Source organism: Drosophila tropicalis, unplaced genomic scaffold (assembly GCF_018151085.1).
Source record: "Drosophila tropicalis isolate 14030-0801.00 unplaced genomic scaffold, ASM1815108v1 contig_845, whole genome shotgun sequence".
Lineage (NCBI taxonomy): Eukaryota > Metazoa > Arthropoda > Insecta > Diptera > Drosophilidae > Drosophila > Drosophila tropicalis.
In genome coordinates this window covers 9,046,838-9,072,478 of record NW_027173338.1, presented here as the reverse complement: position 1 = coordinate 9,072,478, position 25,641 = coordinate 9,046,838, and the positions used below count along the sequence as shown (strand labels likewise).

General features: G+C 35.3%; 1 protein-coding gene and 1 long non-coding RNA gene across 8 annotated transcripts in view; both read right to left on the bottom strand.

The window, feature by feature from the left end:
* Positions 1–4,584, bottom strand: part of LOC137580620 (uncharacterized) — a 29,591-nt gene extending 25,007 nt beyond the window's left edge. The window contains exons 1-3 of one of the 2 annotated variants that reach the window (XR_011033024.1): positions 4,526–4,584; positions 3,513–3,770; positions 3,336–3,441 (exon numbers count right to left, since the gene is read on the bottom strand). This is a non-coding gene — a long non-coding RNA (uncharacterized lncRNA). Of the gene's footprint in view, positions 1–3,335; positions 3,442–3,512; positions 3,948–4,525 lie in introns of those variants that run through there. The other variant, XR_011033023.1, reaches the window with a different exon arrangement.
* Positions 1–25,641, bottom strand: part of lilli (lilliputian) — a 96,841-nt gene that overhangs the window by 60,903 nt on the left and 10,297 nt on the right. The gene's annotated exons all lie outside the window — the stretch shown is intronic.

The window sequence follows — 25,641 nt, the reverse complement described above, 5'->3', positions numbered from 1 at the left end:
ACCGTAAGAGCTACAGAGCTGAAATTTTGCACGTAGGCTTGTATATACTGCAGGCGTTGTATATCTCGGATTCAGCCGGATCGGACCACTATATCATATAGCTCCCATACAAACCCCAAAGTCACGAACAGTGACTTTTCTCAATAACTTCGTTATTTTCTATGCTATTATCGTGAAACTTAATATTAGAGAGTTTACTACGCCTATAAGCGACTATGCCAAATTTGATCAAGATCGGGTGACTATATCATATAGCTCCCATACAAACGGCCAAGTCACGAACAGTGACTTTCTCAATAACTTCGTTATTTTCTGAGCTATTGTCGTGAAACTTAATATTAGAGAGTTTACTACGCCTATAAGCGACTATGCCAAATTTGATCAAGATCAGGTGACTATATCATATAGTTCCCATAGGAACGATTGGTCGAAAACAGTGACTTTTGTAAATAACTTCGTTACTTTTAACACGATTGCTTTTAAATTAAACATTTCTTAATTTAATATATATGTTAATGACTGTGCCGAATTTGATAAAGATCGGGTGACTATATCATATAGCTCCCATAGGAACGATCGGTGGAGAACAGTGACTTTGATCAATATCTTCGTTATTTCCTATGATTGTAGGCCTTTATTTCTCAAGCTTAAGCCTTTTTAGATAAAACGTTCTTCCACATTGATGGCTAATAGGTAAGGATAGAGTTACCCAAAAAGTTGCAAGGGTATACAAACTTTGACGCGGTCGAAGTTAGCCCCGGCCTTCTGGTTTGTTGTTGTCTTGGCTTGGGGATTTGGATAGAAGGCAATAACCTTGAGGCAGGTTTTTCACATGGCTCTCTCTCTCTCTGCTCGTCTCTCTCGGAGAGTAAAACAAATGCCAACAGCAGCTGAGAGCAACGTGCAAAGCTGCTCCTTTCAAGCACAAAAAGCAACAACTAACTAACTGTAAGTGAATCAAATAATGACTCCATAAAAAAGAGGTGGGTAAATTTAAAAAAGAACTGTAAGCAAGTCACCTGAGAAACGTATTTTATGTTTCGCACCCCAACACACACCTGTGGACCATGTGGAATTTAGTTTTAATATAGATTAGTTACACTCCATAAGAAAATAAATTAGTTGATGTAAGCTTTAAGGCAAATAGTCTTTATTAGTTAATTTGTTTTGGATTCTTAGCTGTTGATATATTAATTTCCTTTCGTTTCGAATTAGAATTTCAATAACATGCACAATGTGGTTAATATGCTTCATATCTCACTGCATTTATTAGTTACAAATATGATGGCACGACTTGAAGCTGATTAACTGATTCAGAAAACTGAGTCACAAATCCAAATGAGTTTCAGCATAAATTATAAGACTGAATCATCTTAAATGAACAAACAATATTGTTTGTTTCTGTATTAACTGTAAGACAAGTGACCGAGTTACGTTTATTACCACAACTACTTCAAATCACAAATCAATCAATAAGCAAACCATTCCCCCCCACCCACCACTAACCAACATCTTTTACATTTAAGCACGAAAAATTCTAATCACTCTTAAGTAGCGAAACGCAAAAATATTTCTGGGTCACAGCAACGAAACAGAAAGAAAAAAGACCGTAAGAAAGAAAGAAATGCCAACAATGTTTAAGAGTCTGCAGAGAGAGAGAGCAAGAGAGGCAAAACACACCTCGACATTGTCATTAATCATTGCCAGTTAAACAATAACAAGCACAGCAGCAGCAGCAGCAAAAAAAATGGCAACAACAACAACTACTTATCGACGGTTACTATACCCAAAACAAGTGGCACACGCATCGCGTGCCTCTTGGGGAGAGAGTGAGAGACAGACAGAGAGAGAGAGAGAGACAGAGCGACAGTGAAAAGTGAAACCCAATGACTATCAAACTGTGTGTGGGGGTCTGCTGTAAGTCTATCTGTGTGTGTCTGTGTGCTGGTCTCTGTTATTATGATGACAACAACAACAATAACAAAGTGAAGAGAGCAACAGTGAAGAAGAAGTTAAAGATGATAAGCAAAAGTAAGGACTGGAACGGTGGGTGGATGGGTGCCTGGTTGGTTGGTTGCTTGTTTAGGTAAACTGAACTGATGAAATATTTGTCTTGCGGCACGGGCAGTACAGCCTGTTGAAAAGGTCAAAGTTTACAATGACGAATTGAGCAAAAACAAGAAAAAAAAAAAAAAAAGCCAAAAGACAAATAAAGTTTATTCCAAAAAGTTCCTCGCGGTCGTTAATACACTATAAACAGTTTTATTTAATAAAAAAATAAAGTTAAATCTTCATTTCTGTGCGATGCAAACAAATATTAAGTATACGATCCGTTTACAAAGATTTTTACTGCATGATTTTATCTAACATAATTCTACTGTTTCAATCTGTTTTCACCGGTAGTTTATGATTAGAATGCTAAGGAATAGAAATATGACTTGACCTTAATGATCAGAGATCCTCCATAGGAAAGGCCGCTCAATAGATGGATTACTTGAAAATTGTGCATATATTGTGGCAAACTTATTTAGATTTCACTCCAAAAATCTGTTATATACTATACTTAGTGCTGATATTACATTATAGACTTGAAAGCTGGATCTGTCTATTCATTCTTTTTCTCGCCCTTTTCATGGGTTTCACTATTTTTTACTATCCAATTCAAGTGCCCTCTCATGTCCAGACTGTTTTCCAATTTCCTGAAAATCTGCCGACCTGGCACACACTTGTGTTTAATAGCAACAAAGTGTTGCTTAGATGTGTTTGAAATGATGAAAAGGACACCGGAACTACTCCAATTTTTATTTGTTCAAAAAGAGCGTTATAAAAAATGAGAAAGAATTTATGACTTTTCAGCATTTGCAACTGTTTGCGTTACGTTTTCCTTCTATGTATGCCTGACCGGGACACACATTTTTCTCTCCCTTTATTCGATGTCAGTTCATGACCGGTTTTAATAAGCATCGTCAGTTTTAGAGCGGGTCAAAATGTCATAAACGTCATCAAGCCATACGCCTCGTAAACTTTCCATGCCTCCCCCGCGTCAACTCATCTACTTCTGTTCATCTCTGTGTGTGTGTGTGTGAAAGTGAAATCTATAATAAAATTTTCCACACAGCACAATTTTTCATTACAATGTTTGTCTCTTCCTGTGTGTGTGTGTGACTTTTCACACGCTTTAAGGCAGTTAAAAATTCTTTCTTTTTTTTTATTTTTCTTTGGCTGATTTTTGTGACTTGCCATAAATTTCCACTCAAGTGGTCTATCAGCAGTAAAACAGAAGCAAAACGCTCTAGAGAAAAGGAAAAAGGACGACACACAATCAATCGACTTACTCTCAGCAGACAAAGTCAACACACACAGAAATTATTTTTTCCATTGACTTTTCATCTTCCTCTTCTTCCATCGCATAAAATCAAGGGAACTGAATAAATGACTCACCTGTAAAGAGATAAAGAAAAGGGAATATATATAAGTAAATGGGTATGTACATATATGGGTAAATTTCTTACATGTATACAAATGAGAATTAGTTGATTGAGAAAAGTTTATATTTTATTTTTATTTTCGTTTCTTTTTCTTTTTTTCTTTTTGCAGCTGCTTTGCTGGGCTTTTGAGACTTTTTAGGGTTTCTCCGCGGAGTCGGCGGATGTGGGCTGAGGTTGAATCAACATTGTTGGTTGGTCGGTCTTGTCGGTTTTTCAGTGTTTGTCGTTGTCGCATGCAAAAATTGTTGTATAATATGATTGTTGTTATTGTAGTTGTTGTTGCTGTTGCGGATCGCAGTGAAAGGAAGTTTTCGTTATGTAAAAAATACAGAAAGAAAAAAATCAGCTTGACTAAATGGGAAGTTTTGCAAACAAATGACGCAAATATCAAAGTGGAACTACATATAGATGCATATATGTAAATGTATTTGTCTATACGTGGCATAGTAGGTGTGTGTATATGGGTGCTTAGGGTGAAATTAAAATAAAATCTAGCTAACGATGATGTAAAATATAAAAATTTATCAAGGTCGTTGCTATATAACTGACACACATTATAGAATTCATTATTAGCAGGTACACACATACATACATAAGATAACAATCGGTGTATATAGTTACAAATTTTAATGAAAACACTTAAGCTGGATTGAGAGAGGTGTAGGTCCCAGAATACTTAATAAAGATGAAAAATTAACTAAAATAATAAGCAAATATTGTCAAAGTTAATAATGAAAATGGAGATTGAATCACCAGTCTATCTTTGGTATAAAGAACATTTATAGCAATTGATTAAAAGTCATATAATGACTAAAGAACACTAAAATTCGCTAATATTTAACTCAACAAACTATTGCACAGTTGTCAATTTTCAAAACAAAAACTAAATTTGTTTCATGTTTATAGATAAGGTAAAGTAAATGTTTGTATTTATGTATATTTACATATTTACAAGTAGTAGTTGTTATTTCCTAGTTTCTCTTCTCTGTCGTTTGTAGTGTATAGAAAACTCTTGATAACGCAAACGAGAAATATACCTATACATATGTTTCTTGATAAGCTATTCGGTGAGATAATCAAATGTTTTACGGTGACGTTGCCAATTTTCAGTGATATCAATTCTACCTTATACTTAAAATATCGACAGAAAAACGTGCCAAAATATTGTTAAAATAGCAAAGTCCAAAAAAAAAAAACAAAAATTTCTATCTTTGTTACTTTCTCTCCATCTCTCTCTTTCTCTGTTTGCCTTTTATTGCAAAGTTGTTTGCTTACTGATAAGTTTTGATTCGATTGTATAATATTCAGCCTTATCAGAGTTCGTCATATTTGCGGTAAACGTTAAATAAATACTTAAAACGAAAAAGCGACAAAAAAAATGTATATGTATGTAAATTCAATTTTTTTATTTCAGTTTTTTAACCACACATACTCAGCTAGTTGGCTAAAGTAAGGTCTGACTTTAATTTAATTTTTGGTTAACCGCAGTCTGTTCTACATAGAATCATTGAGCGGACCACAGTCTACTTTTTATTTTGCACCCCACTTTGCAAGACCTTGAACAATTGTTGTTCCTTCTTGGGTTTGGGTGTGTGTGTGTAAGCGTGTGTGTGTGCACGGTGTGAGCTTGACTCTAATTTTAAACTTTATCGATCAAACACTAGTGCGTTGAATACAAAGACCTCTAGCTAGTGATTATTTCTATACGTTTTCACCTTTATTAGGTTCGGGGAAAATAGAGCAAATTGGTAGCCAAAAAGATTGTTTTAGGTCAAATTTATATTATGATTTAAATTGTTTGTTTGTTTGACTATTATTTTAAGCTCTATTTAGGTCACACACACATAAAAAAAAAACAGTGGAACTGAAATTTTAGGGTTGCAAAACGCAGAAAACGGGTCCGAAAATGTTTTTTTGTTGATAGTATTGTTAAATGCTAATTAAGTTTAGTAATTTGCTTCCTAATTACAATTTTTATTATTTGATAGGGAAAATATAGATAAATAGAGACCGCACCAAACAAAGTATCACTAAATCATTAACCGATACCAAAATAAAGCCATAAGAATTTGAAATTATCGCTTATCTGTTCAATTTTTCTGCCTTAAATGCCATTTCACAGCACTAAACCATATTGGCAAGCTATTTGTAAAATAAGAAAGTGCAATTGATCAGCTATCGAATAAGATATCTAAATAAGAAACTTTAAAGCTTTTATTTAGGTCATTGAAAGTGCAATAAATAAATTCTAAAATATCTCCAAATGAGATTTAATTAGTTATGCGTTTATCTGATTGATTAACATAAATTTATTTAATGCATTTCGTTTGTAAATTCTGTGCAAAAGCAAAGCTTTAAAATGTAGGCCAAAGACAAATAAAAGCGGCTAAACAAATTGCATTAGCCAAATCACAGAAAAAATAAAACGAAAACTTTTCAGGCATGAACAAAACAAAAAAAAAAACAACCGAAATAAAAAAACAGATGGGAAGAAAAGAAAGCAAAGAAAAGAAGAAGATACATATGTACATATGTATGCACACACAAGCAGCAAAGAAAAAGAGCAGAAGTAAAAACATTAAACTAAATAAAGCAACCTTGACAACAATTAACACACATATGTATATATGGTCAATACACGTATATGTATGTATGTATGTATGTGTGGGTGTATACTTGGGATACATATATGTATATATAGCACGCGTTTAAAACTCGCACGCGTACGACAACAACAACAATAACAAAATGCCAACAGAAAACGCAACAAAAGTCGCGGCTCCGAGGTAATCAATCAATGTAAGCGCGCGTCCTACAGAGAGAGAGAGAGAGAGAGAGAAAGAGAGCGATAAGGAGAGAAAGAAAAAGAAAAGAATAAGAGGAAAGTAGACTGCGTAATTGGTATTGATAAATTAAGCAAAGTGTGTCGGTCACAAGAAGCTTTTTTAATGAAGCAATGCCACAAACAACAAGCAGCAAGCAGAACTAAAAGCAGAACCAGAATGTGAAAACGGAGCACACAAAACGCCAAAAGAACGTCATAAAAAATATTTTTAAAAATCTACATACATACACATATACATACATATGTACATATGTAGGGTCGGTCTGGGTTTATGTCGGTGTGCAACTAAGATTAAATAACATTCATTGAATACTTATAATGCTTTATGACAAGAGATAGAGAAACGCAAAGTTATTTAAAACTAATCCATTCAATTGAAAAACTATTTAAAGTTGACAACTGAATTGAAATTCTCCAAAAATATGAACTAGATCTCATCGATTTTTGTCACGCTAAATCCGTACCAAGAACGCAAATTCTCAGATTCACTTTGGTTTCGGCGAAAATCTAACCTAATATAACAAAGACAAACAAATCAATGAATGAATTATAGTTTGTGGAATCTCAATTATAGCTCTAGATATTTAGTTCAACTCTGTTTTAGAGTGCCCAGTTTAGTGCGGAGGAAAGGGTTTGGCTACTAAGATAACTTGATATCAATTAGACTATTTTCGTATTTTCGATCTATCTCTAAATGATTTGTTTGTCCTATTTTGACAAGTAAAAGTTACACACTAATAGCTTTAAAACTAAAGGGCTATTTGAAGTCATACCAACAGAGAAACAGACAGACAAAGGGGCAAATTATTGATAGTCCAACAAGCTAATTGATAAAACTCACTCGGCAATGCACTTTGCACTCGTCTGAGATAGACTGATGCTGCACATAAGATTAATTGCACGTGTAACCAAAAGAACTCTTTATGCAGATTGTAATTCCAAACTCCAGGTAAACAGTATACTGAGTAACAGTAAATAGCAACAGTTACTCAAAGCAAATGCCATCATCATAATCAAAGAAGTGGGTGGTGAGTGTGGGTGGTAGCCTCATTCCTAGACTTCGACAAAAACCGCACCCAAAAGAGCCAACAACATTTACATTTCTTTGCCCATCCTTTTACTAAATCTACACCAGCAACGCCGCAATATCCCTTTTGGGTGCATTTCGTTTCATATCCTTTAACTCAACTTGACTCGCTCGTTTGGCGCTACTTTTGTGGCTATATCCTTCTACTAGGCTAGCATAGCCACCACCTCACCGTCATTTTCCTCTCTGCAATCTCTTGCACACTCTACCTCTTCCTTTCTATTCTCTTTTAAGTTGAAGCGCCTAAAATGCTGCAGCAGGAACCACAATAACAGCTGCAACACCACGACGAGAAGTAGAGAAGATACATACATAGATCCATTTTTACTTTGAAAATGCAACATTGAACTGTCAACTGCCTTTTTTTGCCACACCCCCGCCATCATGTTTGTCATCTTCATCGTTGTCGACATTCTCACAACCCATTGCATTTTGGCATGCAATTTCGAAATGCAACAACATATGTACATATATGTATGTATGTACAGCTGCGAACTTAAAAATAGCACCACTTGCTGAGGTAATGTATTCAAAGGATTCCCTAGGCTTATTTTAAGGTTCTAGGAACATGTGAATATGTTTTTGAACGTAAAATACTTTCTACTAATGAAAGCAGAAAAAAAATTCTATCAAAATCCAACGTTTTCAAAGATTTTTACAAAAAACCTTGATATACTCAAAAAATACCCGAAACTAAAAATAGCACCACTTTTCAAATATTTACTCAAAATTAAAAAATAACAGAAAAAAACAAAATTCATTAACAAGTTATGATCAGATATTACAAATAGTATTAAATAATAAACTTTTTACTTTGTTGCATTGCCCTTATTGGCAATAACCGCAGCACATCGTCCTAGTATTGAGTCAACCAGGTCTTGACAGCATTTGACCGTTATTTTTGCCCAGGACTCTTGGATTACTTCCCAAAACTTCTCAATTTTTGTTGGTAATGAAACAGCAACTGCTTTTTTAATATCAGACCAAAGATTTTCAATGAGATTTTGGTCTGGTGATTGTCCCAGCCACTCAATTACATTCAGATAATTTGCTGAGCACCACTTCCTGGCTTTCTTACTGGTGTGCTTTGGGCTGATGTCCTGTTGAAAGGGTCATATTAGCTGTATATTATCCTCAGCGTATAGTAGCAACACCGTCTATAAGATATTTACATGAACTTGGTGATCCATAATCGATTTGTGGACTAATATGTGACCGACACCATAATAAGAAAAACAACCCCATATCAATGACACTGTTTCTAGACTCCAGGGTGTATTTGGAGTTGAATTCCATGTTCTGTGGACGCCAGACGTATGGTCTATAGCCTTTTCTATTATATTTTACAACTTTATTTTCATCAGTCCATTGTACGTTCCTCCAGTTTTGGACAAGCCAATTCTCATGATCTTTGACCAACTTAAGGCGGTTGGCAATATGTCTAGCGTTCAAAAGTGGAGGCTTTCTTCGACTGGAATCTTTTGAATTGATCTTCCGGAGGTTGTTGTGAACAATTTGGACCCTAGTTTGGGACTTGAAGTCCTTTTTAAGATCTGTTACAGCCTTAACAGAATCCTTATTGCTCTCTCGCATTAAGGGACCGACTTCTTGCTGCTTCAGGCTTGGCTTTCGTCTGCGAGTTTAAGGCTTCTGTTTCAAATAGATCGCTATTCGGATCACTCTGTTGGAAGTACCAACCAGTTTTCCATCTTCAAGATCCGATTTTTTCTCCGAAACCTGGTTTTGGATGACGTTTCGCTTTTTTCCCGGGGCAGTGTTTTCCCCGACCCATTATATCTAAAAGTCTCGGATTTTTTGTAGTGCTGTTGCTTTTAAAATCGACTTTGAACCAGGGACTGTTAAATATGTGTTTTTTGCTATGCAACTCTGCGAAATTTAACGGTATTTTGCAAAATACTGCAAGTGGTGCTATTTTTAGTTTCGGGTATTTTTTGAGTATATCAAGGTTTTTTGTAAAAATCTTTGAAAACGTTGGATTTTGATAGAATTTTTTTTCTGCTTTCATTAGTAGAAAGTATTTTACGTTCAAAAACATATTCACATGTTCCTAGAACCTTAAAATAAGCCTAGGGAATCCTTTGAATACATTACCTCAGCAAGTGGTGCTATTTTTAAGTTCGCAACTGTATGTATGTATCTATGTATGTGTAGGTTGTGAGCCTACTACAGCATAGTACTTCGCCGTTCCTTCTGCTCATACTCCTCTTGGTTGTAAGGTCCTTGGGCTGACTAAGTCTGGAAGTTGAGTTTCGTCTGAGCTGAGTGTAGTAGTTCAAGTTTTACATAATGGTGGTAAATTAATTGCGTGACACGATTCAATTGAAAATACAGCAGATATTCTGAATTAGGTGTTATATGAAGCAGGGTATATCTCTATCCCTCACTCACTAGAAATGCTAGCGATATGTTAGTTATTTCGATTCTATATGCTATAGTTGGTTGATCCTTCCGATTGTGACAAAAAAACTTCAATGCAAGTCATTTCTTTACAAATAGACAGAGGCATAGATGGACTCTGACCAATTTAATTATACGCTTTTGCGATGGCATAAAAATGCCTTCTCATTTTGTGTCACCTCATTTGGAATCTTCTTCTTATATGCCATCGCTAGTTCATTTTTCCTATATGTACATATGGAGTACATAACCCTCATCTACTCCCAATTCAAAAAGCATTTGGTGTCTCTTTCATCCCAATCTATTCTGAAACACTCCCTTCCGTTATGTTAGGTTTCGTTCTGGTATGGTCTGGTCCTCTTCCATATATATGCTTAGTTTGGGGCAAGTTTAATGGCGGCTATAACCCAGAAATTGCATGAATACTCAAGTGCTTCCTCTTTTCTCTTTTCTACCCCGTTTGCCCGTTTTGCCCATTGCTGCTCTTGTTACGTTCCAAGACTTTGGCCTCGTACATAAATCATCATTGCTTTTGAGTTTTACCCCCATCCCCCCTTCTCATCTGTGTCTACTTGTCCCGAGTCTGACTTCGTTTGTCGACAACGCTAAAGTTGTCCTTCGTCCTTCTCAGGATTTTTGCCTTTCATTGCAGTGCCTTTTGTTTTTTTCTTCTCTGCAAGTATCTCTGTGTGTGTGTTCGTATTTTTTTTCTGCTTGAAGTAGCAGTTTCTTTCTTCATGCAAGGCAGTCGGCGGCTCATCCCGTGTCCTTTGAAGTTTTCTGTTTTTTCTCCCCATTTTTGTTTATAAGTGTATGTTGGTCGCTTGATAAAGTATGATTTATATATATGTATGTATATTGCAACTCATCGACAGCAGCATTCAAGGCATTAATTGAGCATGATTTCGGCAGGGTTGGAGAAGGGTGAGTAATAATGGTTGGGTTTAGGAGTACAAGTTTCAGAGAATTCTGAATTTTATAGAAGTTAAACTTACGAGAAGACAGTTCAGATCGTACTTCTTGCGTTTTCCTCGTAGATATTATAGAAAATGATCTAGTATAAAAACAAAAACCTTTGTAATAGTTTTTTGTCCTTAGAGTCGTAACAGAACGTCAGGATGTTTCTTGCTTCCATTTGACATTAAAGGCTTTTAAGACTTTCTGGACATGTTAATATGAGCAATATTTTCAGTCTTACCATTAGAAACTCAACCTTCGCTCAAAAAACTCATAATCAATTGGTTTATTACTATTTACAGCCGTCAACAACATTTATGAGAACTATCTATCTATAAAATAGGTAAAAATATATGCACCAAATTATAAGTAATCGATTTTAAAACCCTTGCATTAACTTTTGCCCCTTAAACAACAAAAAAAAAAAAAAAAACTTTTACAGTCTGGCAGTCTGGAAAGCAGCTCTTCTTACCCAAAAAAAAAAAAAAAGAAGAAAAAACCTTAACACATTTTCATTTCTTTTCAACGCCCACGCGGCAATAGAAAAAGAAAAGAAAAACTTGGGAGTAACAAACTTAGTTTCCCCTTCTTCCTACACACACACACACACACACAACTAGGACCTAGGACTAGGACTTTTAGACGACCAAGACCAAAACGAGAACGAGTCACGTAATTTAATAAAATGCCAAAGTCCTTGCTGCTGCTGCACATTGCACAGACAGAAAGAAAGTAAGAAGACGATGGCAAGAAAAGTGGAACGTGAGTTGTCTCGATACTCTCGGATAGCCTTCTCTCAGTGTTTCACCTGTGCCGTCTTCCTTTCATACGCGTGATACACACACGTGAAAAAGGAATATTGTGTGCCATGAAATTGCAATACAAATGTATGTGAAATGTTTTCGTTTTTACCTCTTACACTCTGTCTCCCTCCCTTTCTCTTTTCTCGTTGGCAATTCAACGACTTTGAACGTGAAATATGCGTTATATAAATAGATACTTATGTATGTTTATAATATATGTATGTGCGTATGTAGGTATAAAGATAGATAGAGGTATGTTCTCAACAATCAAGTATGTAAAATAATTCGTAATAAGTACAAACAATGCGCCAGCTTATCAGTTCAACGAACAAACTGTGAGTTGGCTGTGCTTATCAGCTGATACTCTCCCTCTCTTTCTCTTAATATATGTATGTATGTATATATCAGGCCGATGAAACGTGATGGCGTCAAAAGCAAGCCACTTTAACCTTAAGATTATTAACTAACTTATATGTATGTGTGTGAATGAGTTAGCGTCCGTTTGAAAAATAGAAAAGAAACCCGAAAAATGTATTTGATAAAACTTTTTTGGCTAACACAGACTAACACACAGATACACACCAATTCAGACATTCGAGCCAAGTTGTAATTTATTCAAATGGGTGTTAAGTCTATTAAGTAGCACAGTCCAGTTGATTAGGGAATAATGAAAAAGTTTACAAGCGTAGACAAATTAACTGTAATTGGGTGAAAGAGAAAAGAATTAACAGATGATTAAAGAGGTTTTCTCTTCAAGGTAATGGCTCAATGCATGTCTTTTATACTTGACGATGTCTATTGGGAATCAAAATAACATTTTCACTGTGAAAAACGGAAGTCTAATGGGTGTAAGGTCTGAGCTGTGTACTAAAATCAAAAGATCTGCTACATGTCAATGTCTCACGTTTGCTCGACCCATCCGGCTGTTTTTCTCATTTCCCCTTAATTTGCTAGATGTTTGTTAACACATACATAACTTGTCTGTAGATCAAGACAATTTTTCAGATGTGATTATTTTCTAGTCCCTTTACCAGCAACTTCTGACTTCCTACTGGAGGTGGATAACTATCGATAACTGCGACACCACTATCGGACAAGTTCCAGCAAGAAAAATAATAGTACTAGCCAGTTCTTTTAGTTGAAGAAACATATTAAATAACATTAAGAACATACATATAATGTTCTAGCATCCAAATCCAACGAATTACAGAGCTTCAATGCCAATTCCGTCAATTCTAATTTCGACAAATTTATTCAAAGGCATCCAAAACTATCTAATTTAAAAATACAGAAATGATTCATTTCACATTGGGTTAAGTGTATTTTTAAATATCAATAATGTTAGTTTTCAATATTTAGTTGATTGTCTTCTTTCTTTTTTATTAAAAATAACTGTTGATATAAATATTTCCAGATCAAATTTAGGTCTTCAATTTATGGATAATTTTGGAACTAGGTTTAAGTTGGTTCAAAGTTGTCCAAATTCCATACGAAAGGAAATCAGCTATAAATCCTATAATCAAGAGACTACAAGGAGAAAACGAATGAAAACAATTCAGACGACAAGACAAATAAAAGCAACAACACTTCAAGAAAAAGAAAACAAACTAAATATAGAAAAAATCTAGGATAAAAATAGAATTATACACTTACAAACGAACAGCAAAATGACCAAATAGAATGACAAACATTTTCCCAATTATAGGGAACAAGTTTTTAAATACATTTCTCGACATATGCGAAATGGGCCAACACACCTGATGCTTTCAATTTTGCGCTAAACTCAAATGAAATTGAAATTTGTGTACAAAAAAATTACATGAATCATTAAATTGTAAATTTAATGTTATAATATTTGCCCTTCTGTATACAGTATAATCATTAATTATGGGATGCAAAATCTATTTAATTCTATTCTTTGATAATTTTTCTTTCACCTCTTTCTCTCTTGTGTCGAGAATAGCCATCTCGCTTTTGCCCTATCAGTTTTGCATTTGTCTATTTTCTGTTTTGCTGCCGCCGCCTGCCACCGCGTGAGCTAACCGAGCAAATTTATTTTTAAATCAGCCGACACCAAACAACAAAAGTTGAAGCAAAATTACGTAGCTTTTCTTTTTCTTCTTATTTTGTTTCTGGCATTTGTGTGTATACCCTTTAATGACGTTGATAATAGGTATTTTCAAAGATCATCTGATTAAGCGATAGATTATGTTGATCGTATTGGCAATTGTAAGTGATGGCAGACAAAATAAATCGATTATAGAATCCAAGTTGTGTGATTATTATGAAACAAAACAAAAAGTTTCAAGTTGGTTAAGCTCGTTCTGGTTTTAAGACGTATCATTGGGTGTTCTTTCGGAGTTTATGTGCTATAGATTACTTTCCCAGTAACAGATTGTATTAAAATACTCGATAAACGATTCAATTATTCGAAAGACATTTATCGATAAATTAAATATTTTTGCATAGGTATCCATAAAGTCGTTGCCCGCTCGTTTCGTTTGAGAATTTCACATTTTTTTCGCGTTTCTCACTTGCGCGTTAAGTGGGCGGCGATGGCGTTGTCTGGATTTTGCGGAATTCTCTTGTTTGAATGGCATTGAATGGAATATACACATAAATACATAAGATCCATTTGTACATTTTTCTTCCCACATTGTTGCAACTGGCAATTGAACAAGGACATGTGGGTTTTTGCCTGTTAAAGATCGTGAAGCGATAATTGCATGTGATTACTTGAATTAAGAACTTTATATCATAACATACACTAAAATCTGCTTTGTATATTCTTCTTCGTTGACTTTCAAAAGTAAATATAACTGAATAAATATGTATGTCACAAAACTTGTTGATGAAATTGATAATTTGTTGCTTTAGAACCAATTTGTAAATAAACAATAAAACATTTATTGAAGAGAAATTCGATAAAAGAAAAGTGGCAAGTCAATTCGTTAAATTTTAAATCTTAAATTAAAACTTTTAGTTTTATCAAATAATTATTTTAAAGTTCAAATTATTTGTGTTATCGTTAGCCAATTGATTGTTTTTAAAAGTGTTGCTTTTATTGAATATTCTCCATAAATAATTGATTTCATTTAACTATTTAACAATGGTCGATTTACTTCATAATGACCAACATTCTAAATAACTTTCCAGAGCTTCGAGAGAGAGAGAGAAAGATAGAGAGAGGGTTACTCCCTTCGCAACATCTACGTAAATAGCAAAACTTGTAAAAAATAATGTTTATAGCCCTTTTATGTTATTTGTGTACTCAACAAAGTTCAAATGGCCATTAACTATAATGCGCTTTATGCAGCAAAAACATGTGAAAGCATTTAAATAATAATATAAAAGGGATATATGGGTGTACAACTAACGAGCAAGTTAATGTAGACTTAATATCCTTTCACAGGATTTCAATTGCACATTTGTTTATTGTTATTTACTTGAGCTAAACATACAAATTTATTTACTGTTACTAGAAATGCTCTAAAACAGTTTTAAAACTTAAGCAATTTGTTAAAAATTAATAAGCAAACGCCACAAGCTAAAGATTTGCTTTTTTTTTTTTTTTGTTAATTCATTGATCAAGTACTTGTCTATCTTGTACCAAAAGACTTGGGATTTAGGGATGTAAAATTTAAATAAAAACTTCATTCCAGTTCTAAAATCTCTTCTGGTGGATGATAATTCCGCATTTATAAAACAAATAGCTTTGAAAGGTAATTTCGAGTCCTTGAGAAGGGTGTCATCTGTTGGTTTGAACTGACGTCTATTAGTTTCATAACAAGTCAATATAGATATGTAACTAAGAGTATCTTTTGTTTATCTAAAACAATAAGCTCTAAATGAAATGAATAAACTAAAGCCTGATGGCAAAGTTCCCTGAAGTATGTGTGGAAAATTCCTTTCGCAATGACGTCGAGAAGATTCAATGGATAAAATGGGCGGGTGGTTATTCGAAAATTAAGTTTAGGTTTGGGTTTGAGTTTAAGTTTGCCATGCCCTGTGATGGCCCTTTGGGCGTTGGCATTCATGGCACATGCATTGACACGTTTTACGCATTGTTTGTTGCAGCTACTGCTCATCTGGTGCTGGTGCTGCTGATGCACTTGGTGGAGGTGCCGCCGCCATTGGCGTAGTCGTCGTCATCGTTGTTGTCTTCATTGCTTTTGTCTGTAGTGATTGAAGTTTTTGCATGCAAATGAAGTGTTAATCAGCAATGTTGCCTGCTCTCGGCCGGCTCTTTAAGTGATAAATGTGGGAGCGGCTTTTACCCTAACAAAAGTTGACAATTTAATTGAAGCGACACTTGTCCTACGCAAAATGAATATAAATATGGCTCTGACCATGAGGTGCTGATACTATTTTGATTTTATTGAACTAATGCAATGCAAGTACATATTGTATTTTTATGCAACGTATTCAAAATATCTAATGAACTGGAATTGAAATTTCTAGTCCTACTATGGTCACATACACTCTAGACTCTAGAGACGTCTTCCAGTAATCGTATCCCTAATGAAGCAAGTAAGTCGACTCGTCGACTCGGGTATACCATACACCAGGTGAAACAAATTTTTTTAAATTTCGAAAACCAAATGTACATATGTATGTCTATTAAATTGTTTTTACATGTTTCATAGTATGTGCTATCTCGCTCACTCTACGAACACACGAGCACTCTAGCGCCGCTACTAGCCAACGGCCAATTCTGGCCTTGTGGACCGCGTAGCAAAATACGTTCATACGCATATTTTGCATGTTTCTAGTCCGATTTCAATAAAATTTGGTAGTTTTGTAGAAATAGATAAGATTAATTAGTCTGCCGAATTTGAATGCGATAGTCAAAAAACTACAGGAGAAAATCGGTTTTTTCTTAATTATGGAGGCGGAAGTGGGCGTGGCAAAATATGAAAATATATATACTCTGCGCGAGTACTAAGCCAGTATACATACTAAATTTGGTGACTTTAGCTTTGTTTGTTTTTGATAAAATCAGTTTTGTTTGATTTGCGGGGGCGGAAGTGGGCGTGGCAAAATTTTTAAATAGCCAGTTTCTGCGCGTCTATTAAACTAGTCTGCATACCAAATTTGATGTCGGTAGCTGTCATAGTTTTTAAGAAAATCAGTTTTATGTAAATTCCGGGGGCGGAAGGGGGCGTGGCAAAAAGTTTAAACAATTAGTTTCTGCGCGCCAACTAAACGAGTATATAAACCAAATTTGATGTCTCTAGCTGTTATACTTTTTAAGAAAAACAGTTTTATGTGATTCCTGGGGGCGTAAGGGGGCGTGGCCGAAATTCCAATTAACTCTGAACATGTGCATACTACACGAGTATACATACCAAATTTGGTGGCTCTAGCTCTTATAGTCTCCGAGATCTGCGTGTTCATACGGACGGACGGACGGACGGACGGACGGACGGACAGACGGACATGGCTAGATCGACTCGGCTATTCATCCTGATCAAGAATATATATACTTTATAGGGTCGGAGAAGCTTCCTTCTGCCTGTTACATACATTTTGGCGACTTTAATATACCATTTCACCCTATGGGTGTATGGTATAAAAATGGCTCTGAAACTTTGTTGTAACAGTAATCAAGTTCTTTCTTACAGTCTTTCAAATTTCAGACATCTTTAACGCTTATCTAATACAGAGTTTATTTTTTCAATCAATAGAAATGCATCAAAAATATCTACAAAGTTTATTTGATTTTTGATTCAAATATGTGACAACAAGCAAAACTAATGAAAATACAATAATTGCTTCAGAATATTCGTCATGCCCATATGTATAGACAGATTGTCTACAGCAAATTTACTTTTATTTGTAGTCTCTTAAAAAATTGTTTCCCACCAAAAACTGCAACCGAATACACACACAATTGACAGGCAGAGCGAGAAAGAAACTCTTGTGGGACAAACCCACATTTCATTTATGAAAATATATTCATTGAGTGGTTTGTGGGTCCGTTGCAGACAGGAAAGGGTTGGAGGTAAAAATGGTTTTATGTGGTATGTATGTACCTTGTACATACATATATTTATAAAATGAACCCTTGAGAACATGACAGAGTTGCTCTAGTTGTTGCGTGTTAAGCAGGGTAGCAGTTGGGCCACTGGGCCGGGCTTTTTTTATGTTTATGACCTTCTCTAGTTGCTCTAGTTGTGCCTTTCTTTCTAGCAATGGTCACTTTACTTCACCTAATGATTATTATTATGGGTTTTGCAACACTCTCACACACAAGACTCAATAAAAAATATGTAAATAAATATTGGATCAGGGTAATTTTATGTGTGAGTTAATTGTGTGGAAACGTTACAGGTAATAAAACTTATTAAGTGATTAATATTTTTAGTTTTATCGAATTCCTATGTTTTGGCAACAATTTTAAATGTCTAGTTACTAAGGGTTTTTTTGTTTTTCCCCATTTCTGGTTTAAAACGGTCTAAAAGGAAGCCCATTATTTGCCGTCCCCGAATATTCTTCTGTAACTTATAGGTCTAAGTCCTCTTTTGGTCATAACGTTGTGATTAGATTCCACAAATTTGTTAACCTTGTTATGCGTCCTACCTTTAGCAATAGTTTGGAACTGAGGTTTTTAAATATAATTCACAAACAGTAAGCGTTGCTAATCTTTTTTCGCTTCATTGAGTTGCAATTCCCAAGTAGTTTTAGCTTTGAAGATATGATATGGCCATTGCAATTCTAAAGCTACATATACAGAGAAACTTCTCACTTTTTTGTGCTGCCTTCTTTGATTGAAATTGGCCTCAAGGCGTCTTAAATGCAAGGTTTGTCTTAATTTATAAAAAGGTCGTTATCTAAAGTGAAAATATATATATTCCGCCAATATATATTCCATAAAGTGAAAAATGTAGCTTTGTTTTCGACCATTTTCCATTGTTTTTACTCGCACTTATGTATATTTTACTTGCTAACTAAGTGGTCGGGTCTATATGGAGGATGGGGATCAAGTGAGTGAAAAGTAGTTGTAGTTTTTTTTATTTGAAACACACCCAAACACACAGCTCTCTCTTTCTTTTTCCCTCTTTTTCGCTCTGCTTCTTTTTCCATCTTTCTCTTCTCTCACGTTTACCACAATTAGGTGTTAATATGACATTTTCAGAGGGTCCAGAGCCAGAGTAGGCGAAGGGGAAAAACCAACAGCAGACAGAGGAAAAGTTGAAATATTTATGCAATGCTTGCCAACATGGAATATTTATATACAAGTGTGTGTGAGTGAGATAGAGAAGGTGTGTGTGTGTGTTTGCAGTGCATGTGTATTTATTATTTATATACATTTGTATTAGTAAGTAAGTGCTCTCTTCTCTTATTATTGTTGCCGTTGTTCTTGTTGTTGCTTTTGTTGTTCGTGTTTAACGATCGATAAAATGTCGACGCTCATTGTGCGTTTCCTCCACCGTCACCTCCTCCTCAAGTCTCCTTCTCATGCCTTTTATGTTCTCCTTATCAACCTCATACCCCTGCTGTGACTGTGGATTACATTGTAATGTTCTGTTCCTCCCTCCATCGTCTCGTACATACACACACACACACACACCCAAACAAAAAACACACCGTTGGCATTTTGTAAACACTGTGAAAATGCCTTAACGTGCTCTTGTGCCATTGCATTCAACTACTTCTTCTTACTCTTCTCTTCGGCTTTTTTGTAGTCATTTTTATTTATTTCACTTTTTATTTTGTTTATTTTATGTAATTGTGTAGTTTTTGGTTAAACTTCGTGTGTCATTGCTTGCATTTGCAAATGTTTATCGATTGACATTTGTTTCGGGGATTCCCCATAACTTTTAATTTCAAGTGCGCATTTGCTTAGATTTCACAATGTTTATTTTATTTTTTTTATTTACAAACTCAATTAAATTTATAATTTCTGGCGAGGACATTAATTTAAATCTTTCAATTTCAAAAATAAATGAAAATTAAATCTTTTATAACGCCTACCAACACTGATTAACAATCCTGCTCTTCTCTTGTTTGTTTTTATGAACACGGCAATTTTAAAGTAACATAACTTTACGTTTGCCAACACTGGTTTTAAACCTATTTTTATAATATAAAGTCACCAGTTAATAGCATTTTATTGAAGTTTTAAATTTTATTGTTAATTTGTTTTCCAACTACTTTACACGTTCTTCCAGTACGAAGAAAAAACCGCCTAAAAACTTCCTTAAAAAAAGGAAGAAATACAAAAAACCAAACACACACACACAAACAAATGTATAACGTCATTAAAAAGTCCTTCAATAAAGCTTCAGGTTACAGTTTTCAACCACAAAACTCAAGTTTATCCCCTGACGCACCGGAAGTGCTGCTTCAGGCAGATAGAAAGAGCAAGCCATAAGATAGAGAGAGTAAGTGACATTGAGAAAAAGAGACAGAGAGAGAGAGAGAGGAAAATGAAGAGTATAGCCCAAAAGTCCAGCACATTAAGCACAAAAACAAATAACCAGAGGAGAAGGAGATGATGAGAGAGAAGCAGAAATACATACATAGGTTTGTCGAGGTCTTTTTGCCATCACCCCACTTCCATCTTCCTGTCAATATTAATAACGGTAGAACAAAAAAAAAAAAACCCGAACCAACTGCAAATAAATGGCAAATAAGTTTTTACTTTTTTTTCAAGCAAAAACCATGAAGGACACCCCACCATCTATTCCTCTTCCGTCTCGCTGTTTCTCTCTTTTTCTATTACCCACTTGCTGACCCTTCTTTTCAACGGGAAAGTGCAACTTATTTACTGTTTCCGCGTTGTCGAGGTCGTCGTCGAGTGGGATTGCCATGCTAGTCCAGGAAAGGGTGCACCCTTCCACCCAGGGATACATCCTTCAGGGATAGCAAAATGGTATCTAGTAGAAATAGCTGCTCTTAGATACATACATCTACCTCTATAGAGGTAGAATTATGCCGATAATGGTTACAATCCTTACCATTCCCATAACTATCACTTTTATACTTATACATAAATAAGTTTTGTTCGAGAAAACTCGGGACGAAATGCGCTGCATTCCTACGTTTTTCGCCCCCTGTGGCTACTGTTTACTATTCCTTTTTGTCTACTTATGGAGAGATATGCATCCCATTCACGTTTTCAGTTTCTGAGTTGACACATTTCTTATAAAGTTTTTAATGAGATGAAGCTTAGCTTAACATAATCTTCACGAGCACTTTGATACCAAACTGGCTCAAAAATATGTAGTTCAACAATAAAATTGGCCAGTTTAAATAGTGTCAGTTAATTAAGTTATTAATTTATTATTTAAGCGATAAATAATTTCGGTTGAAGTCAGTTTTTTTGCAATTTCCGATTCATACGAATAAAGGAAAAATTAATTTTGAACCCATTTCTAAGACTCGAATTTATACTGACGTTATTATCAGCAATACTTTCTTGCATGAGACTTCCCACCCTATTTGTTGCTTGTTATTCCTATGTGTATATAAAGTTATTGGTGTATATATGTATGTACATTAAAATCTAAATTTATCGTCGATTCCCTCAGGAATAGCTCTGCTGATAGGGTTCTTGGACTTTGCAAGCAAGACTTCCTCTGATTTGAAATTTTCGGGTCTGTTTCAGTGGAGTTTTGAACTTTCGTCTGAGTGAACCTCGAAATGTTGCAAAAGATCCTTCGAATATTTTTGCTATTTTTGGCAATTGCTTTATGTGAAATTAATCTTGATGACATCAAAGAAATAGATTCAATCAGAGATGACTACTGTGAAGATTACTGTGCTAATAAATGTAAAGTGGGGAGTGCCAAAGAAACCGATAAAACTTGTACAAAAATCGGAAATATTGTAGTCACTGACAAATATGAAATCAAACTTTTGCATGGAGAACTATCAATAACTTGGAAGACTAATCGAGTACACCCAACTCTGCTTGAAAAACTGATTGCATTTCCCAGTAAAGGAAAATTTCAGATCATCTATATCGATTTTACGGAAATTGTTGCAGAAGATACACCACTTCAAATTAATCAGTATATGAAAGCTCTTAATTTATATTATGCTTTGATGACAGAAATGGGATATACAAATGAAAAACCCTTAATACGCGAATTTCGTGTTAATGTCTTAAACGGACCAGAGAACGTAGTCATTAGATGCCCTTATCAGAATAAAAATAAAAAAACAAACATGTCCACAATTTTTAATAACTATTTATCAAAGAGAATGATAAACTTATCGTTTTTTAGATTTGACTGTAATGACACACTCTTTCTTGCTAATAACGCATTTCAAATTAATTCCCAATTAAAAACAATTATTTTTAACCGAACACCTTTAAAAAATCTAAATTCAATGATTTTTCAAAATTTAACAAAACTAAACAAATTGTCATTTTTTAATTGCACTTTGGAAAACGCTGAATTTCTGAGGTTGGTATTATGCTTTATAAATAATTTTTTAATTAGAACACAAATGAATTATTTAATTGATTTCAGATCAACTACACTTCAGAATAACTTAGAAAATCTTGATTTGTATCTTGCTAACAGGATTGAGCTAAAATATTTTGAAGGTTACAAAAATCTTCAGATTATCTCTGTTAACAATGAGGATAAATTCCATTGTACGCAAGAGGCAAGCAAGATAAATTTACCAGCTTTTGTTTGTTCACCAAATGATAAATTGTGTTACTTTAATATCGGTATAAATGGCGTTCGATGTCCTACCTCTTGCTTTTGTGGATTGGACGCTTCTGTTCATTTGAAATATCAATTTATAATAAACTGCACTGGACGAGGACTACAAATCATTCCAAAATTACCTATTCCAAGTGTGGGAAAGACATGGCTAATTTTTGAAAGCAATGGTCTAACACATCTACCTAATACTTCGTCGCAAGACTATAATAATCTAAGGAGAATTCATCTAGCTAATAATAATCTTAATAACATACAGATTAATCAATTGCCGAAGGACCTAGAATGGCTCGACATACGGAACAATAGCATAACTTCCTTGGATCCAAATGTAGCTGCATTTTTATTGGAGCGAAAGGATAACATGTCTCTGGTACAATCAGGAATATATTGGAAATGCAATTGCAACAATAGAAATCTTCTTAATTACCTTACATTATTGGAAAATATGGAAGACCCTACAAATGTGAAATTACCTTCAATATTTGAATGGAGAATATCCAAATTTGAAACTTCTGTTCATTTCCACCATATAAAAGGACCTTGCCCAAAATCCTGTACCTGCTGCGTCAAAGGATCTGAAGATCAATTTATAATCAACTGCACAAATAAAGGCTTGAAAACATTTCCCACTTTGCCGAATAAAATACTCGGAGAACCATCACTTCTACTAGATAATAACCTCATCGAAACTCTTTCAACCTCCTCCCTACGGAACTCAACTTTGAGAGAACTGCACATGAAGAACAACAGTCTTACCCATATTCATTTGGACCAACTTCCATCCAATCTCCGAGTCCTAGACATTCGGCAAAACAACTTTACAGGACTAGACGATGATGCGACACAGTTCATATCAAAACTAAGCAAAGTTCAAATGTCGGAAAACCCTTGGCAATGCAGTTGTAAGTTCACCAAATTTCTTGCACATCTCAAAAAAGTAAATTTGACTGAATACAAAGCTGCTTTGAGGCGGTGCAGTGGACAAGAATATTGTCCCGAACTGTGCACCTGTTGTAAAGAAGAAGAGAGTCAGAGATTCATTATCAACTGCAGTAACCTGGGACAGCCCGATATACCCGCCGTACTACCCATAACTGAGAATGCAACTCTTCTGTTTGAAAATAACAACCTACAATCCTTGGACAACTCTTCCAAAATCAAAGGCTTTAATCAGCTGAAAGAACTTCATCTCAGGTACAATAACCTTACGAAAATAGAGGTTCTTCCAGAGAGTATTCAACTCCTCGATATACGAAACAATTCTCTTAAGATACTGAATGAAAATGTAAAAGAGTTTCTAACACAAAAATCGAATACGACCAATTTGACCATCTTTATTTCGGGCAACAATTGGACATGTCATTGCAAAGAAATACGTTTCTTTCGATTTACCAAGAATTTGGCAGAGAATATCAGGGACCTATGTAAGACAGAATGCCACGATTCCAGATTGTTTGTTTCCTTGGAGGAGATAGATCTATGCCCAGAAAAAATTCCGCGATATATCATCTACTTTACATCGTTCATAATCCTGAGCTGTCTATTAAGTTTCCTTCAATGCTATTGGAAGTCCATTGTAATGTGGCTATACGAGAAAAGATTGTTTCTCAAACTGACCACTCGTCTCGAGAAGGGCACAGAGACGAAGTACGACTGCTTTTTGGCCTACTGCCACAAGGATTCTCATTTCGTAAGTGAGTACGTGCAAAAATTGGAACATGGACGTAACCGACTTCGGCTCTGTTTCTACGAAAGAGATTGGCTGGCTGGCGAACCGATTCCCGATTGCATTTGTCACTCTGTGGAGAATTCCAAGTGCATCGTTATCCTAATGACTAAGAATTTTTTAAAGTCCGTCTGGGGTCGCCTGGAATTTCGTTTGGCCCTTCATGCCACCTCCAAGGATCAGTACAAGCGACTCATTGTCATCATCTATCCGGGCGTGGAGAACTTTGATGAACTGGATGGCGAACTTAAAAGCTACTTGAAACTTAATACATATCTGATAAGAAATGATGTCAATTTCTGGAATAAGCTCATCTATGCCTTGCCTCACAAGATAATAGATGAGGATGAGGAAGTAGAGATGATCAATATCGAACATTAAAATAGAGTTAATCAAAGCTTTTCCTGTAAGTACTTAAAAATTATATTTGTCTTATTAGTTAATTTCAGACCTTAAATTTTTTAGTGAATTATTGCTAAAGAGACCAACGTTCACTGATGTCTTAATTAATTGAAAAATTTTGCCTGCATCCCGGAACAAAGTTAATGCATTATTTGTAATGTGGCATAAATGGATGACTCAATTTCAATCGGTTCGTCCAGCTGTTTTCTGCGTTTTGCGTTCGATGTCGTCGTCGAGAGGGATTGCCATGCGAGTCCATGAAAGGGTGCACCCTTCCACCCAGGGATACATCTTTCAGGGATAGCAAAATGGTATCTAGTAGAAATAGATGCTCTTAGATACATCTACCTCTATAGGTATAATTATGCCGATAATGGTTAAAATCCATATTATTCCCATATCTATCACTTTTATAATTATAATCTTTGTTTTGTTTTACCGGACACACCATTAAATTTTTTCAACTTAAGTCCATTGGAGGTCTTAAGTGGCAGAAATCATAACCATTTTATAATACCCTCACGTCAACTACTTACGAGTTAGAGAAACAATACAATAAATGGCAAAAGAAGCAAAAAGAAAAACCCAAAAAGAACGGGGAAAAACTTGGCAGTGGCTTAAAGTGGCAACACTTGTATGGGTGTGTGTGTGTCTGTTTGGAGAGTCTGGGGATGTCGCGACTGGGTGCAGTGTGTGAAAGATACACTTGGACATCATCGTCAAGGCAACAACAAAGACAATCAGACCATGCCTCCCTTGCCCCCACACATAGTCTTTCGTATGTCCTTTTTAGTTGTTAAACTGCAAATGACAAAAGAGGCGTGGCTCATTTACTGTTTGCAACAGTACATCATTGCTATATAAGAATCTGAATAGGGAATAGGACGAGTCTCTTCTTGAGGTAAAAGCGCACAAGTTTGTTAGATGGGCTGGTCATATCTGGGTCTGGGGTGTGGCTAGCTAGCCAAGGATGCAAAGTAGCAACGAATTGAAAGCAAAAAGGAGTGGACAAAGGTGGGTCAGTCAGGTCAGTTGGTCAGCAACATCATCATCATCATGAAATGGTAAAATTCGATTTGGTGGAGGTAAAAAAAAACTAATACTAAATGGCCAATAGAAACTGCAACTAGTGGCGAAACTAGGTCTTAATATTGATGTGGAAATGGAAATTGGTTGCATACACTATTTTTGTTTAAGGGTAAATATTACTTTCAAGGATCCACCAGT